Source organism: Polyergus mexicanus, unplaced genomic scaffold, assembly GCF_030449975.1.
Source record: "Polyergus mexicanus isolate NDT 795.1 unplaced genomic scaffold, iyPolMexi1.0 SCAF_13, whole genome shotgun sequence".
Taxonomy (NCBI): Eukaryota; Metazoa; Arthropoda; class Insecta; order Hymenoptera; family Formicidae; genus Polyergus; species Polyergus mexicanus.
Window position 1 is genome coordinate 6149010 of NW_027223333.1, and position 14169 is coordinate 6163178.

The window sequence follows — 14169 nt, forward strand, 5'->3', positions numbered from 1 at the left end:
TTTGTAAAAAGTTCCTCTTTTCTAGAGTATTTTGAAGAAGAGAATGAATTTTACTACAGATTTAAATGTGACAAATGCGGAATGCCAATAGAAACGTTTGAGGAATTCATAACACACTTACGATGGCTACATCCTGAAATATTTCACGACAACAAATACAAATGGAAGGTACAAAGCGAAGAATTTCACGATGAATAAACGATAAAAATTTTGTATGAACGAGATTAATCTCCGAATAAATTCGTAATAAATCCATCTCTATCAAATATTATCTCATTCTCGGAATCGGCCTTCTATACTTTTCATTTCTCCCCTATATCTTTCTTTCTTTCTCTATTTTTTTTTTTGCTTTTTCTCGCAACTGAAATCAATAATTGTTAAAACAAACATTGTATTTCCGATATTCTTGCTAATATTTTTGATACCGCGATTCTCGCGCAACAAGAAAGATACTTGCTTTCAATTATACCACGATGAGCTAATAATTTCGATCAATATGTATCCACCTATCTAAGAATATATATGTTATATAAGTAAATTTTTTATTAGCTATCGCATATTATTATATTCATCGAATTCACTCGCAAAAGACATTGATATACAAAGACTTTATACATGAAATTTCGGCAGCTGTCTATATCTCTCTGACTATCTATGTTTATTAGTATCCTCGATATGAAAAAATGAAAATAAAAATAATCTGTCACACAAAAGTTCTTTTCGTTTCTATTTGTGAACAGAGGCAACCAAACCATGTCGATATTAAGGGCTGCTTGTGTGCATCAAGCGTGGACAAAATCATCGGAAGATTGTAAAATCGGCGCGCCTCCGTCAGACGCATTTCTGAAATCTGTCCAAATCGTTTTGCGCCGCAGACCAGCGACTAATCGTCGTTGACGATGTCCATTAACCAAAAGGTTACGATATTTGACGACGATCGATAAAATTTACCGTAAAACACTCCGACATAGTCTGTTCATATATCGCGCATCCCTGCATTACGTAATACAATATTCATGTGACATATTTGTGTTCGATGTATGTAACTATGGTATATAATATGGAAATGTATTAATTTGCAGATATTTAGAAGATATAAAATTCTACGATGTGCAAATATTAATAATCAATATTATTATTACATAATCGATTATCGCACATTATATGCATAATGTAAACTGTTATAAGATTAATAATTCTATTACGAATATTAAAATAAATGTCAAATCTTTCAACCGTATAAAAAGTAAAAAGATGCAATATTAAATTTGTAAAATAATTGTTCTCGCACACATATACAATATTACAATATTAAATTTTGAACAGAAAAAATGTTAGAGGTAATATTATAAATTTAAGAAATTCTAATATATCCGTACGTTTTCTATTCCGGATAAATTTTTCCTAACGTTTTCCTAAAATTTTTGTCATTTAAAATTCATGCTTCGTAATTTATATATATATATATATATATGTATCGATATTTATAATTCGCGAATTGTATGAAAACATCCGAAAACATTAAAATCGCGCAATTATAAGAAGAACAGTAATCATAAACACGTAAGTATTTGAGCTTAATATTTACTTGCTCTTCTATCTGTTCTCACATGGAATTAGCTTGTGGTTAACAACAGTAGTGACAAGAGACAAGTGGCAACATATGACAATGGCCAAAATCTTTGTTAATATAATAGAGAAAAAAGACTAGTGCTAAAAAAAGAGTGAGAAAATTACATATTTATATTTTATATGTTTCTATGTGTTAAAATCTACTTATAATATATAGAATGCTAAGAAAAAAAAAGGATTAAAAATTCATAAAGCAGATTAATATTCAATAAAGAAAAGAAATGTTTAGTGAATCTATAATTATCAAAAAAAATTTATTTATCAGTTTATGATTCAATCCAATTGTTTTTACTCGCACGGAAAAAAAATGGATAATTTAAATAGTCGATGGAAAATGGTAGTAAAGACAGTTAGAAAAAATAATGGAGGAAGAAAAAGACAAATAATACCGAGAGACAAAAAAGTAATAAAAAATATTTTTGCAAGAAGAGATTTATGCATGGAAAAACAAGATATGTATATACGTTCCAGCATTAATGTGTATTTAATTTCATCAAAATAGTAAAATTTATATATTTCTTTAATTTCCACCCCTTTTCTCACTCTCTTTCTCCCAAATCTTTGTAAATCTTGTTTCTAAATGGTGTATGATATTATATATATATATATATATCTTACTATACAAATACATTTTATAACACTTTGCGATAGAAATTTCAAAAAATTATTTTCTAGGTATTAAGAAAGATGAACAATACAATGTTTAAACGAAAGATGAAGATACTATAAATGCAACAGACGGTTTGAATACACGATCGATTCTGATGAACATGTACAAACATTCACGCTAAGTATCGACAGGCTGCAAGCAGGAACATTCACGGGTGTCGGAAACAGTAAATATTTAGCCATCTTCCATACGATAAAAAATACGATTATATAAGAGGTTTCCGACTACACGCGTCGTAATGTTTCGTCGTTATTACGAGTGCAGTTTGAGTAACTCTCACACGCATACGATGCACACAGTCCTGACTACAAAGTAGCGCTATTAAATAGACGAGTCATCTTCGGGATTTGATCGAATCGATGGCAATAATCAATAGCGATCTTCTATCTTATCTCCCCCGCGTCTCCCTCCCCCATCCTCCTTTCCATTCGCGATCGGAGATTCGCTCTCGAGAGACAGAGGTTAAACTTCCGTGCTTCGTCATCAATCATGATAAAAAATATTAAAAACTATAAAAATTAATTTAGAACCGAGAACCGCGAATAGACCCGCAAATAAATCTATAATTTTTTTCTATTACACAACTTTTTAACCTTTTGAAGAATCTTTATAATATTTAAAAAAAAAATAAGAAATAATGTGTTAGATTAATATAATTTTATCAAATTTAGAGTCCGCTAAGTTATTTCTCATCCGATAAAGTTTATTCGATGAAACGATATCATTTCTATGACAATAGCTATAAACAGTTAAGCTGCTAATACTATCCTAAAAATTAATGACTAATAATCTCATCATGCTATTTCAACCGATGCTACTCTTCATGCTCAGCTTTGCGTATAATCACTGACGAAATTCATGACATCGTAAGAAATAAATTTCACACTCGATAATATATCGATATTGAGATACTATCGTTCGTCCTTATATATTGATCGAATGTTTTATTATAGAAAACCAACAAAAAAAGTATAAATTTAATACAGAAAACCAGTTCGAAATTTTATTGCTGGTTCAAGAATTATTATTATTATATAATTTATTCATTTATTGCAAAGTTCAAGATCGTATCGCGCGTATGAATTATCGGCTTTCAAGCATTTCATATGTACATAGCGCGTTTTTATCATTATTGATAATTACAATACATAATTGGCATTTATGCAAATACTGTGTGCGCAAATAATGGAATGTTTAATTGATCGTTCTGGTTAACGAGAGAATATCAAATGTCTATACTCGTAAAGACATATTTTTCCAAGATTACGTGCGCAAATACGGTTATTGCCATTATCGCTACTATCGCTTATGGCTTATATGAATCAGCGTCAAATTGCTAGAACAAACTTTACGAGATGGCTGTGAATAAAAGTGCCGTGCTACGAAGCTGTTGTTATCTTGCAGTTCAATTCGACGTATTTTGCGACGAAGTTGTGAAATTGCCAAGTCACATTTAGTTATATCCGCAGATAGCTATAATCTAAGTCTATTGAAATGCACGGACGCTCTCATTTTTAAATTATTAATCGTTGCATATGTGAAATGTTTCTATATATAAAAAGTAGCTTAGCTTGGATTAATATCACATTCCATATTTTTTTCTAAAATTTTCTATAAACGATCTTAGTCAAAGAATTCGTATATAAGAATTAGTATATAAAATAGTATAAGAATTTGCAGTTTTCCAATATTATTGCAGAACATGGATCATATAATTTCCATCTTCGTATGAAAATCGTCAGTACTTGAAATCGATGATATCCGATTGGCATTTTTGAAGTGACAAAATACAAAACGATTGAATGAAAGTTAAATAAAAGAGTCGCCATTGTTGGAACATATCAAGCCAATTGAGAAGACAGGTCGCGTGACTACAGCCTCTTTCTCTTATCGACGAAATCAATTTAGAGCTCGTCGTAACACTCCTGAAGGGTAATGCGATCTTTCGCAAAGACTAAAGTTTTCCAAACAAGTTCTATTAATATTAACTGAAGAGTATGATTTTTATTATCCGTTTGCTTTCCTAAACCTTATTGTTAGTTCAATCTATCGATCGTATATAGCTCTAGAGAACTATCGAAAATAGGATTTTCTATTAGATCATATTGTGCGTACGTTATCAAAGAAAATATACTATGTATATCATATTTTCCTGGTATTGAGAAATTTTAATTTAATAAAATACTCATAAATTCGGAATCAATAATACGCCGAGATTAATAAATTAACACACATTTGATTATGCCATTAATGTCAATATATCATAGAATTTGATTTCTCCGCGATAAAAGTGCTAGGTTTATGAAAATTTTAATGTTTTCATTTGATTAAAATAAAATTATGAAAATAGTGAAAAAAAAAAAAATATTAATAACTAAATAAATATTGACTGGAGTATTAAATGCTTCTCAATTAATCTATTTTACTAGAAAGTCACTGGTGTAAATCAGTAAATCTGACATCTGACACGCGATGATTTAAGAGATATTTCTCTTCGTCGAGTTTTATGAATTTATTTACAGCAATCTTATGATGTAAATTACCGTGGCTTTATTATCCGCTAGTGAGACGTATTGTAATTACGATTAGATTCCCGAAAAGTGCTGTAGCCGTCTCAATTTCTCTCCCATCTTTTACTCCGTCATCTATCTTTCTTTCTCTCTTCTCCTTCTCTCTAGTTACGAAGACTTCGTTTCCTCTTGTCTCTCGCGTCGTATCTGCGGGTCGTTGATATCGCTCGTCTTGTGTTTTCTCGGATAAGGCGCATGCAGCGGCCGTCCGCGACGCGAAACGCGGCGTACGCACTGTGTGCGTGCCCGTGATAATAATTATTGACAGATGCGGCCGACTAATGCGGCTTTCGTCTAACTCGCCAATGGCGACGGATTGTTTTACTGATGAAGACGCGAACTCGGCGATAAATCGTCACCGGACGCGAGCACAGCTAGAAATTTATATTTTAAAATCGCGATAACCCGTTACTTTATAGCAATTTTCAATAAAAAGTAATACACAAAATATTAAATCACTAGAAAAGTCCCCGACAGTTTTAATTCTTACGATATATATTTTTCTCATATGCAAATCGATATCGATTGCTTCATGATATCGAGATGCAAGCAAGCTATTCATGCTACAATATATTTATTGTTATTTATGTATGAATCACACATATACATGCTGTTCGTTAATCAATACAATCATCGTTAATCAATATCCGCTGAACCTAATATATTTATTTTAACGCTAATTGATAAATTAAAACTATCCATCGGGTCAGTTTTTTAATTAAAATAATAGCGTACTGAACTTTTTTGTAAATTTTAATATTTTCTATTATGCACTGCTTTTGAAAATTTATTTTATTACTCTTTATCATTGAAAAATTTTACGCTAATTAATATATTAGATTGACTTGTCTTGGGGGAAAAAAAAAACTTAATATCGCAATTAAAAATACAAATGTAATTAAATAAAACCTTTTAATATAATTTAAAAATACAAAAATAATAAAATAAAGAATAAATCTACATTTTTAAAATAAATAAATCAAGAAAAATATTTTCGAGCATACAGAAGCCATAACGCGACGAATAATATATATGTAGCTTTCTCAATCCTTCAAGGGATACATTTTCGTTAGGAATTTCCAGCAGAAATGTAGCAAGCAAACACATAATCCCTTTACGTCATATCAGAAACATGAATGTTTGATTCTCATTTGCAAGAAGTCACAATATAAATTGGATCACTTCTCAAATTAAATAAACGCGGATATTGACAAAATTTGTACAGAAAAAAAAACTCTATTCATACAAAATAAGTGTAAACGAGAAAAATAACGACAGCTTGATAAGAAGTTAATTATGTTAGTTTCGCAGTATTTTAATTATTCGTTAATCACATGAATGCTTCAGATTCGCGCGTATAAAACATATTGACATAATTTCCCGTTAAACTAAAATTTCCGTTGATTAAAATAGATAATACATACACACATATATATATATATAAACATTATTTCCAATTTCCGTCATACTTAATAGCAAAATGTAATTGTCTTATTCGTAATTAATATGATCGACTTGAATACTGGCAAATGAATTATTCTGTCTTAATCAGCGACGAAAACATTCATAATGCGATTTTCATCGGTTATATTCAAAGATGAAAATAAATAGAAGAAATCATTGTAATTGCTGAAGAAGAAAGTTTTTTTTTTTTTTTTTTATCGCGAATAATAATTCTTTACAATTTAGAGCGGCAATAGGAGGAATATCGGATGAAAACTTCTAATGAGACAAGCGTCTCTTTTCAACAGTTGAAGAAAAACTTTAATGTTGCGTTTTGGTTTTACGAGAACAGGCCACAAAGCTTCTGAGCGATGAGATAAAGCCCGCCTTCTCGAGTTTGTTTTTCCGCGATAAAAAGCGAAAGCCCGATGAATCGCGCGACTCGCGGAAACGAATAAACTGTAAATTGACATTTGAAATCGACAGAATTTTAAAAATTTCGGACTCGAACTATTAACGATTCACGCAGGACATGTTTATTGGGGAAAACATATACTTGGAAATATTTTTAAAAGTACAATATAAAAAATAAAAAGAATAGAGATTTAACGTATTTAATGGAATTAACGTATTTTTTAACGTATTTGTTTATGCTCTGGGAAAACTAGTGTAAAGTATAATTATTCTCTCTCTCTCTAGAAAGATAATGATATTTGTATAATGATCTAATAATCTAATTAAAAAAAGGGGCAATAGGAAATTGCACATCATATTGTACTACATACGCTATAAACGTCCATTGTCGATTTTTGCAATAACAAAGGTCGATCGATAAGCGACATACAAACTATAAATGTAAAGGAAGAAAAATATTGCGACTTCCCTCACATATCCTCTCCTTCGCTAGATGCAATCGTCATAATGCACTCCTCTCTTCCTTATCTTTCGCAAGTAAATTCGCTCGCGAATAAATTAAAGTTCAACGCGCGGTACGTGCGCATTCATTCATAGAAAACCGCCTGGTGGAATTTGCATTACAGCAATCTAATTTATCACGCCCTACGTCATTACGTCGAGTCTACCGGTACCAGTGTGAATAACGATTACTTATACTATACTAATATATACGGAATTTTTCCTGGAAAATGAAAACGAAAATGCGTGTATTCTCGTATGTAAATTTTTAAAATTCAATATTGTCTCTATAAAAAGTGTAACCATTACTTTAATTACGACGTTACTTAATAACGAAAATCCACGAGTTGACGAGTAAAGTTTCGCAAATACGACGAAAAAATCATTCACTTAACTTAATATCCATTTTGTTCTTTTACAAAGAAACTTTGTTAAATATATAGTAATTTGAGATTTATTTAATGAGTTAAATATCGAGAAATAATTAGAGGCGCAATTAATATATTAATATATTTAATATATTAAGAGACAACGAATTTTTTACTAGATAAATACATATAAGCCTCTCTTGATCTTAAGAGAGACACATCTTTCAAATTATATTCTATTATTGTAAAGCTAATAAAATTCATCAACATAATCAAAGTACATTAACGGAATATATAAAAAAAATCTCTGAAAACGTGAAACTACATTCAAACATTTATCGATGAGATAATTATAAAATATAGGGAAAAGGGGAAAAAGAGCCTTTAACGTATATATTAATTTATCTATGGCTATTATTTAATGCACGATGCATTGTGTGCCTTTAACAATCGTCTCATTCATTTATTAATTATCGCCTCCATTCACCATATTCGTACGCAATGCGAGTCCGCCCGTTTGGCGGAAACGCGCTGCGGCAAAATGCGTGCTCGTAATTAAATCCGCTCCCGATATACGTAAAAGTTCATTCATAATCTCAAGAAACGGCCACCTTTTAGCAACCTTCTAAGTATTGTTATGCAACAAGCGTGTAAGCGCACGCGTGCGCTTGTTTTAGCGCACGTTAACCTTGCATAAACGAACGGCTTTTATACGAAAAAGGAATTATACAATTTTAGATATTGTTAGAGTTCGAAATATAGAGAATTCCTGTGCCAATATTTTTACACGAAAAGATCTAAGCTCGTAACATATAGTATGCGAAGAAAGCACACCCGGTCTAGTAAACATATAAAAAGATATATTTCATATGTATTAAAATTATCAAATTCAATTCTAAACTTTAGACGCGAATATTATTATAGATCGATAAATCACCAAGTCTTGTTACAAGAATTAAATTAATTCACTTTCGAAAATAAACTTTAGTAAAACACACACACACACCCGTATGTATGTACATCTATAATTAATAATGGAAAACGTGGAAATGTGATTAAAGAAAAGCTCGCCCGCTGCTAAAACGAAGGTAAGTCTCAACGAGCATGTGAATGTAACTTAGAGCATAATACGTTATATACTGAATGTAATAGTAACAATAGTAGCAAAGTCATTCTACGTTCTGCACATTTGCGTGACAAACGTACACGACAATCTTGTGCGCTCAAGTCGACAATACTGATCGCCATAATGAATGAATCGACTCGCCTCCAGCGAGTGTTAGGCAAAATGTATTCGTAACAAATAACGATTTTTCGCGCACATATTGTTTGCGAATATTTCGCGTACGCTAATACACCCGGTGTGTACAAAAAAAAATATATATATATTCAAAGTTCGTTATTTGCTTTACACGCGAATATATTTCGTCTAAATCTCAGATAGGCAAATGCCATTTTAATGTCAAATTATATCAAAATGATTATATATAATTGCCTGGAATGGTCTTGAATCTGGAAGCGAATCTCGAATTGAAAATAGCGCGCTCGATTAATCGAGTTACATATAGGCGAGTTCGTAAAGTATATTTCGATTTATCAAAAGATCCTTACTTTTCCTCTTTCTCCCGATACAGCTTTATTAATTTTTTTCTTATCGGAAATTTTTTCGAGTTTTTACTTTCAATTTTAGCGTGTCGAAAAGCGCGCTATTTATGGGGCTAAATTAAAGAGGCTGATAAAGAGAGTCAGAGCTTACCTTTCTCGAGAACGACTTCAGCGACGAATCGTCCTTTCGAGGCGGGTCCACTCGAACTTCCTTCGGCGTAGCAACGCAGCGCAGTGTCCAGTGCGTAGTTACCGATGCGAGAGTTCGTTCCGCATAAACAAAAACACAAACTCGCGACTATAGTTCGAGCTCCTTCACAGGCGACGTGCGTCTTTCTCTCGCGCGGCGGTATCACTTGCGCGTCGATTTTGTTTTTTTTCTCCTATTCTCGTTCGCGAGAAAACACGCGACGCGAGCGAGCGAGACGGCCAGCTACGATCGCGATGAAGCCAAGTGCGAGAGGAACAGAAATAGAGACAGTGAGAGAGAGAGAGAGAGGAAGAGAGCGCGCGCGCACCAAGTGCACGCGTCGAATATACGAGAGAGAGAGAGAGAGAGAGAGAAGAATGGAGAATGACGTGCGAGGAGGAAGGATTGGACGAGACGGGCAAAAAAAAAGAGCAATACTAGGAAAGGCGCGATAAGAAACGCGCGAGTTTCCTGCAAACGAAAACACGGATCAGATCGCGCGTCCGAGATACGCGCGATAATCAGTAACTCGTCGATATCGATCCCCGTATTTTGTCGTCGCCGTTACATCGTTACCATCGCGTGGCGCGAAAAACGAATCGCTTCGAAAACGATCTTTGGAGGACATGGAATGAATGCGCGCGCGCGCGATCGTTGCAACTTCGAGGGAAAGAGAGGGAGATCGTCGTTCTTCTCTACCACCGGTATGTTCCTGCTCAGGATCCGATCGAGCAGGCACTGACCTCACGAGACGACGTCGGTGCGAATGAGAGAGAAAGAAAAGGCGAGAAAAAGAGGAAGATGTACGCGGTGGAACGAACAGAGCGCGGGGGACAGAAGAGAGAGAAAGAGAGGGGAAGTAACACAACGATAAATAATACAAAAAACAGAGAAGAGGATGACGGAGAACGAGAAAGATCAGCAGCGGATTACAAAGGTGTGTACAATACCTCGATCTGTTTCGAAGAGTTCACTTTTCTCCGTCACGATGTAACTTCCACGCGGGCTTTTTCAAACACGCGCGGATTACAAAAATGAGCAAGTCGCGGGAAAAAAAAAGGTACAGAGGAAGAGACAAGAAGCGCACTCTCTTCCGCTCTTTAAACACGGTTTTCGCACCAGTTTTATGTGTGTACGAACGCGCGACGTTTCCTGTTCAAAGATATATCGCGAGAGGCAACAAAGATCGTCGACGAAAGCGACGATGCGCGATGGAATCACGCTCGCGAGATCCAGGATGCGTCAACGTATTGCTCGCGCGCCGGTTTAGAATAGACTGAATGTATCTTCGGGACGACTCCGCCGCACTGTGGCGCTTCGCACGCGCTCGGCAATCTTCGACCATAATCGGCCGCGCTCGGTTGCCGCGGCCGAACCGACCGCGACGCCTTGTCGAATGTCAACAAAGCTCGCTTCCTCATTCGATCGCTGACCGTGCACCGTGCAAGTCGAAGTAGGAGCGCCCGTTCTACTCGTCTCGTGTCGACGTCACGATCATTTCGAATTAGACATTGCTCTTCTAGACTTCGATCCTATAATAAAATAGGTAAGATTCATGTTAGATATTTTTGTAATAATTTATAACTATTCAATAGCATAATAAATTTATGCACCGATTATTTTCTATGATATTTTCTCTCTTAAATTTTTTGAGATATTCTCATATATTTAGAAGCTGTATATGAGTTCCAAGTATTACTTTTAATTAAAATATCTCGTTTTTTAAATTTGCGTTAAAGTTTGAAGAAAGATGAATTTATATAATTCCTAACTAATTAGCATAATAATAAATGCGTCTATTTTATTTTTTGTAATATTTCTTCTCTTAAATTTTGGGGGAGATATTCTCATATAACTAGAAGTTGTATATGAAAGATCTAAATATCGCTTTTAATTAAAATATTCCATTTTAAATTTGCGTTAGAATTTGAGGAGAGAGATGAATTTATAATAATTCATAACTATTTAATAGAATAATGAATTGATACGCCGATTATTTCCTGCAATATTTTCTGTCTTAAATTGTTGAAGATATTCTTATATGTATAATAACTGCATGTAAAAAATCTAAATATTACTTTTTAATTAAAAAAAATAATCCGTTTTAAATTTTATTCCGGTATTTATATCTTCTTTCGGATAATGTAGAATTATGCAAATGGAATTTAATTCCCGGAGTTTATTTTTCTAACAGAGATCTACGTCTAAAACGCATTGCGCTTGCAAGAAAAAAACATATTCATACGAAATACAATATATCATTGTAACAATGTACATACATTGTTAGACAATATAGTATTCTATGGCTCGTGGTTACGTGTGATACATTAATCGTTATTAATCGTTGTTATATTGTACCAAATTCAAAGCTCGTTTAAAGATACATTGAAACAATAGAACCGTATCCGACAACATCATTAGTTTGACAATCGTTTAGAGTTTAGTACTAATATTTGGAGGAACTCGCTTAAAAGCGCGAGCTCGTTAAAGTTTGAAGTATTGAGTTTTACGAGTAAACGGAATCGTAAATCATTTCAGCGCACATATACAATATCGGTCTTTCAGATACGATTTTGAGATTTCATCCAGAACAATATTGATCTCTCGAGTTGAATATATATTAAATTAAATACAATTTTGTTACTAAAATTTCTAATCATGTATACATCAATGATGTTCATATAAAAATATATAAAATGATATTCATCGCTGCGCATATTCTGTATGTAGGTACTAATACACGTAGGTTAAAATACACTCCAATTTTATTTTCATGAGTTTATTTTCATCTTTGCTATGTTATTGATGTTAGAACGTTATTCCACTATCGTCATATAAAGGCAACTCTATGACATCAAGGCATTGTCGAGCGTATACTACGTTCACGTATACATTATGCAAATTGATTCCATCGATTGGCCGGACTCACCGCGCGAATATAGACTTGTTGCACGTTTCACTGGCTCTATTCCATCCTTTACAGCGTGCTCGTCCTGCAGCTTGTATTTGCTGCGCAATTCCAAGATAATAATGTCATTTTAGGAAAATAACAAGCGTAAAAATAACGAGTCTCCCGGTGCAGCATCTATGCATCAATTTATTACAAGCATTTCCACAATATGATTGACGTGTATCTTGATTCAAATTGCAAAAATGAAAAAATTATTAACGCTTTGGTTAAATGTACAAATTGAGAACAATAATTTTAACAAATCTAAAGTTCTAGAATTCTCTCTTTTTTTGGTAAAAATTTTATAAAATAATTATTTTATATAATTAACACATTAGCGCAGATTAAAAAAAAAATATATGTGAGTCATTATTTTATTTTTTATTTGTATATTTTGCACATATAATCCTAGAAAATAATAGTTATAAAAAAAACAATATTGAAATTAATTCGTAAAAAGCTAAAATTACTACATCGATAAAATCTTTCGTTAATGTGAATGGATGCTATTTCGAGGTACGATCGATTAATCGGTCCTACCGATTCAGATAACGTCTTTCCGTGAATCGTTTCGATTCCGCTATCGACTACCAGTCGCGCGCATTTTCTCCAAGTTTACGGACAATTAAGGGTCATCGTAATTATCTTAAGAGGCCTCTTCGTGGGAGCGGTGCCGTTGCGAGTGATTACATATCGCCAACGACGGCGCCGTTCTCTTCTCGCAACTCGTATGCAAGTGTCATTACATGACCGGTATGTAAATGCCTATCGCGAGATATCGCGCGTTGCATTCGACTAGGGAAACTCCCGCAAACAAGAACGAACGATTCATAAAATAGTCTTAATAATAGTCGTTTAATGACCGTTAGAAGCTATGAGATGATAAAACGAAGTGTCGCTAATCATGAAATTATTGTATCCTCTCATTCCGCTTACGTCAACAGCAATTACACAAAATATAAGGCGATACCCAAAGGAATAATTATATACTTGATTAATTATGGAAAGTACATTTTTTCTTATCGGATTTTTTAAAAGATAAATATATTTTTAGCAACACACATTTAAACTTCCATCATGAAAATACTTTGGCTAATATTTATTATATCTTTGATTAAAAAATTTGTATTATTATATTTTAATTCAAAGTATATATACATATATACTTTTTTATTAATAATATCAATATTTTCTGATATATTTTTTGTGCAATAATGACGCTGTTATTAATTCAGCATATAAAATCTGTACGTCTTTGAAGAAAACGTAGAAACTGTTAAATATGAAACATTTGATTTTCGGTTCTCTTTTTGTAATATAATGTTGAAATCGAAAAATTCGTGTTGTGCACGTTCATCTGAAGTTAGATTTAAACGCCAAAATGTATATGCTGACATAAGAAAAAGAACGAAGTCGGTGACGTAGATCTCTTTGTTGTCTTTAAAAACTAGAAATGAAAAAGATCATATTATATTTTATATCTCTTTTATATTTTATAAGAACGCAGGAATATATTTCTCGCGAAAACAGTCAGTAGAAAAGAAGGCTACTAAGAGGAAAATCAATATGTTTTATTTAATGCAAAGAGCACAGTGAGGAATGATTATTAGGGTTCGCGTTAAATGATAGGTGGAACAACATCATCGATTCTTATCGCAAGCTTGACTTTGCTAAAAAGAGCAGCAAGACTTTACTAAGGAGAGCGGGTTACCTTGCTCCCGGTTATCAAGAATGCTGTAAGATGAGGATTCACTATTGCTTTATGCCAAGCCATAATTATCCTACTAGTAATACGCGGTTGTCGTCGGCGCCATTAGCGTCGTCTT

General features: G+C 33.3%; 2 protein-coding genes across 6 annotated transcripts in view; one reads left to right on the forward strand and one right to left on the reverse strand.

Annotated features, from left to right (window-relative positions):
• The window catches only part of Pde9 (phosphodiesterase 9), a 132528-nt gene extending 121871 nt beyond the window's left edge, over positions 1–10657 (reverse strand). The window contains exons 1-2 of one of the 5 annotated variants that reach the window (XM_070306531.1): positions 10513–10657; positions 9355–9864 (exon numbers count right to left, since the gene is read on the reverse strand). The gene's annotated coding sequence lies outside the window, so the exon portion shown is untranslated. Of the gene's footprint in view, positions 1–9354 lie in introns of all 5 variants that reach the window. The other 4 variants (XM_070306532.1, XM_070306530.1, XM_070306529.1 and 1 more) reach the window with 4 other exon arrangements.
• A 171-nt stretch (positions 10658–10828) lies between these two features.
• Positions 10829–14169, forward strand: part of Nep2 (Neprilysin 2) — a 42739-nt gene continuing 39398 nt past the window's right edge. The window contains exon 1 of the mRNA XM_070305854.1: positions 10829–10939. The gene's annotated coding sequence lies outside the window, so the exon portion shown is untranslated. The remainder of the gene's footprint in view (positions 10940–14169) is intronic.